The sequence below is a fragment of the Mercenaria mercenaria genome, chromosome 14 (genome assembly GCF_021730395.1).
Source record: "Mercenaria mercenaria strain notata chromosome 14, MADL_Memer_1, whole genome shotgun sequence".
Lineage (NCBI taxonomy): Eukaryota > Metazoa > Mollusca > Bivalvia > Venerida > Veneridae > Mercenaria > Mercenaria mercenaria.
The window spans coordinates 33,235,398-33,243,081 of NC_069374.1; positions in this window are offsets into that span (position 1 = coordinate 33,235,398).

Here is a 7,684-nt window from a genome sequence, read left to right on the forward strand (position 1 = left end):
TCACAAAACGTTTTTCGATCTCAGCTGTGATTGAAATTTTAATAGCAGATTTTACCCAATTTTTCGGCGACGCCGTCTAAGAACGAATTCGTAACCTATGCCACATGACTTCAGTTTGCAAATCAAACTACATGATAACGCATTATAGATAATTTATCAAAATGGAAGATTTATGCAACACTCTGCCTGATTGGACGAGAGTGTCAATTTCTTTCACTCTGTTGATTGTGCTACGCTGAGTGAAATGTAGACAAAGCGTTTATCCTAAACGACGCTGTTCACAGTTTTAAAGCTAACTTTGGCTCAGTATATTTAGCAAGAATATTGATATATCTCAAAATGATAAGTAAGTTTAATAAATATGATAAAAACCTGTTAAAATACCAACATATATCAAATTAAAGAAAGAGCTGAATACGGTCTGCGTATCACATAAATAAGGGTGTGATAAGAGTTTTTTATGTAGAGGAGTGTTTTTTAAAAGATTTTCCTTGTTACAATTGTCGACTGTATATGAAAAGGTTCTTGCTTTTGTGACTTATTCAGATTGCATATTAAAATGAGTACTTGTTCGCTTTGATATATTTGTTATAAATAAATATTGAAATAATTACAATTGTATGTTTTGCTTGACCTTCACATTTTTATAGGTGTGACGTCATTGTCCAAAGATTCATGAATAGCGAATATGCATTTGTTAAAGCGGGATCAGTTGGCCTATTTTAGAAATAAATAAAAATAATAAATAAAAAAATCCTTTAATTGATTTTTTCTCATCTATTCTAATCAAACTTGATTTGTAGCATCTTTATTAGGCCCGCAGCCGACTTTGTTCAGCTGGGACATTTGACCCCTTTTAGGGGCTGCTAGAGCCAAAACTAGAAATGCCTTTATACAGCGTCTCATGAACAGCTTGGTGGATCTTTGTCATACTTGGTCTGGAGCATCATTATAAGGTCCTCTTCCAAATTTATTTATATAGGAACTTGGGCCCTATTAGGGACCACTATAGCTAAAAGTAGATATGCCTTTCTTCGCATTAACCACTAAAATGTAATGGATTTTTATCAAACTCGATGTGTAACAATATCGTAAGGCCTCCTGCTTTTTTGTTACAAATGGGGATAGGGACCAATTTAGCTAAAATATAAACACGTTTAATGACCTCTTCTCATGAACCGCTTCATGAATCTTCATCAAACTATATATATACTGCTGTAATTATTCGCCTAAGGATAAACGAAACAAAATTGCAACCCGACGAAACCTTTGCGAAAAATTAAAAGAGAACCATTTTAATTGTTAAAGTGCGATGTTTAGTTTTGCAATTTGAAAAATGTTAGATGAAAGATGAATGTTAGATGAAAAATTCATAAACTTCTTTCCTTATTACAATTCGCCGACCATCATTCTTAAAGATATTTCTTGTCAGGACAAAATTCTGATTGTGACTGGCAATAGAAACTGAAAATAGTCAATAACCTAACATTTAATCTTAAATATGCAATTCAGATATAATTGAAAAATAAAGTTTCATTATCAAACTCAACTGAGATTGAAAATGCTTTGTGAACACGAGGTCTGGTTGAGCAGGATGTGCTCATTTTTTAAAGGGATATTTTAACCGTGCTAATCGCCATAATGATACAGATAAAGTCTTTAAAATCTAAATACGCAAATATCTTTCTCTGATGAAGCCCCTAACAAACTATTTGAAAAAAAAATCCAGATAGTTGTGGAATTAAATTCCAGCAAATATTAAGGGGTCAATCATTTGATATTCTAATGGGAGAGGGTGGGTGCTTGGACTGCATTATGTTATAATAATAATTACAATTCGATACATTATACAATGGCGTATTTATTTATTTATTTTGTTGGGTTTAACATCGCACCGACATAATTATAGGTCATATGGCAACTTTTCAGCTTTGATGGCGGAGGAAGACTGCGGGTGCCCCTCCGTGAATTATTTCATCACGAGCGGGAACCTGGGTAGAACCATCGACCTTCCGTAAGCCAGCTGGATGGCTTCCACACATGAAGAATTCAACGCCCCGAGTGAGGCTCGAACCTACATCGGTGAGGGGCAAGTGATTTGAAGTCAGCGACATTAACCACTCGGCCACGGAGGCCCCTATACACTGGCATAAGAGCAAGGAGATGGGGTACCATTTTTGAAGATAATCCGTCCTATTGATAAAACCATACTGATACATCCTAAAAGCTCACTAGAATAAACCATACGGCTTTTGAAATATGCAAAATCATCTATGGTGCCATTTCCCACAAGGACTTCACAAAATAATTTAAAATTCCTACTCAAAAATATTTTTAGGGCTAAAAGTCATCATATATGTTAAACCTAGAGTAACTCAGCACAAAATCCTATAAAATCCAGAATTTGGTGTTTACAAATTCAAAATATTCCGTGGGAGGACCGCAAAAACCTTTTGTAAAAATAAAATGATCATTTTATTGAAAAGGCTTTCAAACACATAAAAAATTAAAATATCACCTAGAAAGCGATACTTATAATCTTAAATCTCTATAATGAAATATTTTCATACAATATTACCTTCTTTCGGTAAAAATCACAAACACTCTGAAACTCATGACAGAGATTTCTTTTTCTCCCACTCCCATAGTCTCTATCATTCTGTCCCACCAACTCCTACATCCTGCGTATATATATACTACTGAATATACTCTGTCCGTCCAACACAACCCACTGAAATGGCGAGTTAACATTTTTATAGCCGGGCCGGATAGCAGATGTCCATTTGTCATGATCTGAGCAGTAATACATATACGTCCCTGGCGCAGCATTTCAAAAATAAAAATTATGTATTAACAGCAGGTGAATTGCCTTGTTTGTATTTTTCTGCCGTTAATACATGGGCGGATGCAGAGAAAAATGTAGTTTTTATGACAGAATATAAACAAAACACTTCAAAAATGCATTATAAAATTTACCCTTTTTTGCAAAGCAGGCCCGGTATAGCATCACAAGCTTTGATAGTTGTCTTTCCCATTCTGTAATATTAGGTAATTCCTCAACACCGAAAACAAAGTTTATTTCTTAGCCGTGGCCAGCACCAGGAGTCCAACTCGGCGCAATTACCCGCCGATTTGTCGGAACAGACATAAACTTGAACACATACTTTAGTAATCTTCATGAGCTTGGTGCCATTGTCAAGCCAATGTGCCACAAGCTGATATGCTACATTTTGCACGGTCAGTTAAATGTTACAATTGCCACTACCTGTGAATGAAGAGATTTAGCCGACCCGAGGTCCTGAAAGTCGATTCAACACCTGACCACTCTGACTCATAAACAGGAGTTATCTTCATAAGAATGCTGCCATTCTCATACCAGTGATTCACACTTTAAGCATGTATATTTCATTTGGCATTGTGAGTTATGAATGTTGCAAATACCACTACCTATATGAAAAGATTTAGCCGACCAGGGGTTTTAAAGGTCAGTGTGACCTCGGTCCGCTGTGACTCACATACAAGAATCATCTTCGTTAAAATGGTACCATTGTCAAACCAGTAACATACTCTTCATGCAGATATGCTACATTTTGCATTGTGAGTTATATGCTACAAATACAACTGCCTGTACAAGTGATTTTGTCAAGCTCGATGTCATGAAAACTATTCCGACTTCGAGCATGGTGCCATTGTCGAGATAGTTCCCCAAGCTTTTAGTTCATTTGCTTAAATTTATATTTTGAGATACACGTTACAAATACTACTGCGGGTAGGAAGAGATTTTGCCGGCCTAGGATTTTCAAAGTCTATTCGACCTCTACTACTGTGACGCACATACTTAAGCTATCTTTTAATCTGATATGCTATATTTGGCGTTACAAATACTATTTCATCTATAAAATTATACGTTACAAATACTACAAACTATAGGAATAGGTTTTTCTGACACGGGGTCTTGAAAGTTGATTCGACCTCGACCTACGGTAACTAGCATAAAAGACTCATCTTCATGAGCATTGTCAAGCCAATGTCCAACATTTACAACTGATATGCTACATTTTGCATTATGAGTTATATGTAAAAAATACTTGTTCATGTATAAAGAGATTGCCGACCTGAATTATTGAAAGTCGATTCAACCTTGTTACGCTTTAACTCACATACAGGAATCGTCTTCATGAGCACGCACCTTTGTCAAGCCAATGTTCCACTCTTTCATATGAATATCTACACTTTGCATTGTGAGTTATAATTTACAGATACTGCTACATGTATGAAGCGATTTTGAAGCACTCGTGGTGTAGAATTGCTCATGCGAGGAAACTATCCAGCTGACTTATGGAAGATCGGCGGTTCTATCCAAGCGCCCGTCCGAGTGTGAAACAATGACCGGAGGAACACCTGGGATCTCATCCATAAGCAAACGCTGAGAAAAACCGTTGTATCGTTGCGACTTTAAATCCAGCAAAAACTTACTTAAATAAAATAAACTAACTTAAAGGAACTATAAAAGATTGACTTACAAACGTCGCAGACAATACTATTGAGTACCAAGAATAATAAAAATGGTTTTAACACTTTTCTTCACTTTCCTATCTTACTTCACGGAATCAAATTTTCTCTGTGTACTAGACAGTTCTAGTTCTACAAATCATCATGTACATAGTCATAACACTTCCATCCCCTTCCCTATCTTCCTTGACTTGTATCTGAATATCTACGAGTATTTTAAATGACTGCGACTCAATAGAGACTTGGAGCGCCGGTATAAATTACAGTCTCCGGTACATACCGGATTAACTAAATTTGAACGAAAATATCTTAAATGTATATATTTTGTAACCATGGTGATACTAACCCTAACATTTAGTCAGTATTTTATGCATATTGTACACTAAATGCATGCGGACATGCAAAAATATGCATATTTTTGCCGAGCGCCACAATTGATAATCATTTTCGGCCATGCGCAGACGACCGCTCCAACTCTGCAATGAGTTACATCGATTTATTTTTCAGGTATTAGTGATATATTATATATTCATATCTATATCATATTAAGAGCAAGTTTAACAAGTTTTGCTTATTGTATGCGACAATGGTCAAAATTAGGAATTAAGCCCTCCGTGACCGGGTAGTTAAGGTCGTGTACTACTAGATTCAAAACCTCGCTTCAGGTGAAAAAAATCTTTCATATGTGTAAACCATCAAGCTGGCTAAAGGAAGACCTGTGCTTCTACCTAGGTTCTCATTGGTGCCTGAAATAGTGCATGTATTGTCTTTGTAAAGCGATGACGACTTTCAGTAGAAACTACTACAGAATGCTACTTCAGTGGTGTCTGAATAATAATACTTCTGTGTCTGAATATTACTTATTTAGTGTCTGAAATGGAACTAACGTTTAAAAATAGTGAGGACAGGACAAGTTGTAGACTGAAATGAGTATATTTTTCTTCTTCTGCTAGAAATCTAGTCAAATGATCTAGGGGGAGTAACCGTTTCTTGTGATACTGCGTTAACCTTTGTTTCGATTATTTATCTTAGATCTTCAGGTTTGGATATTTGCTTAAAGCTGGTCAACCAGATAGGTATTAAGTAATGGTTTTGTTCGAAACTTAAACGTCTGACCATTTATACTTATATTATTAATGTCCAATGAGCGATTAACATATGCTATGTTTTCACTTAGGTATTTTTAAAATTAAAAATGTTCTATCTTGGTTTCCAAATCAAATTTGCCTATAGCATAAATTAAAGAACAATTCTTGTATACATTTGTCAGTGATTTGGAATGATAACTGTATATTTATCCGAGCTTGTCAAATTATCATTACCTCCGTTTTGCCAAACGTGGTTGCGCAACCACATTTAAGTGGAAATAAATGAGTTTTGAAGCAGCTGAACCCATCAAGAGACGGGCCGTCAAGACCTTCGTGAAAGCACTGTGGCAGCGTCTTGCATGACATGCAGATTTCATGTCATTTATGCAACCAACTGAGTATTTCACTAACATGATATCATAACATGAATATTCATGGACTGTTTAAAAGCATTAATGACAAAATAATGTAACGTGCATTTTAGTTCCAGCTCAGGCTTTTCAGCTCTGTCTCCTCATTGTGTTTTAATATTAGATAAGTGTTTTGATATTCCGGTTTTCACGACATCAGTCGGTGGCATAGATAGCATTTATTTGTAAAATATCGTAGAAGTTGTTTTGTCGTGGAAAGCTTTAATTAAAATAGTGTCTACTTTCTTGCATGGACACATGAAAATCAATTATTTTCCCGTTATTTTAAAGAATCAATTATCAAGTAGTTACGTCATGTCACTGATACAGGTTTCTCATGGAACAGCATAATTATAACGGTTACCATAGCATCTGTCTGAAAAACTGTTTCTTTTGAACAGATTGACCAATTTGAAACTCTTTTTTTTTTTGTTTTATTTTCAATATTTTTGTTTCCATTTTAACTTTGTGCCGGGCATTTTCTCGGAGTAACGTATTATGTTGCAGAATATAAAATCATCTTATCGTCTGCTTTTGTCGAGACAGTTGCAATAGTTCAAGAAATGCCCTGTATCAGCTATACGTTTTACTATCCAATAAATATGTCTACACAACTGGTGATTGTGTCATTAATTCTATTTGTTATCATTGTTTCTTTTGAGAAGACCGACGCAAAAGCAGGTTTACACAGTGTTCTTATGATGTTTTGTCTCCATCGTGTCTCCAATTTGTATCTGTGCCTGACAATTCTCGGGCGGAAGAACATTAAAAAACAAAAATCCATAAGAAGACCTTTCAGAAGGATTGAAAGCAACCTAACAAAATAATAGCAAACCCGGTTTGACCGAGTCTGCTTATAAGAGGTAATGAAGTGTGCAACAACCCACACTCCCACCCCCAACTAACGCAGTGGCTTAAATGGAACTCCTTTATATTTAAACATTGAATGGACTCTATGATTCCGTGATCCCAAAGGACCAGAAGATATATCAACACTGACTCCAAATACGAGGAAACCTTTAATAAGCCACCATGAGATCTTTTTTCTAAAGAAAGGTAGAAAACAGTTGTGTAATTAAAAAAAATAAATAAGTGTCAATAGCTGGTGATTATTATATATTTTAATGGTCAAATGTGAAAGAATAAAATGTGCAGATATAAACAAAATCAGCTATCATTCGGTATTGAGTATTTTGGAAATAATATATGAAGATTTCGGTTACAAAAGTTTGAGATACGTGTGGCTGAATGGCAAGAATACAGAAAAAACGCAGAATTCATTGACAATGCATTACAAATGAGATTTAATTCCACGAACATTGACAGTGTATTTTCTTGTTGCGTTATTTAGCAGAAATCTGTCCACATTAATGACGTCTTCAGCTTGCAAACTTCAAGAAAATCGATAGCTTCCTCGCAGCTGTCACAAACAGTTTAATTGGTACCTGAATGATTTTGTTAAAATACATTTTGAATTTGATGAAATATTGAAAGAAAGGTAACATTTTATAGGAACTTTTCTTATATTCGATTCGGAGAAAATAAATAGAGTGGACAATTATGACAAATACAGAAAATTATGCAAACATATAAGCAAATTAGAAACAACCTTATAAAAATACATACACGTTTAAAACAGTACCATATATGTACTACTTTTTTCTAGGAAGTGCC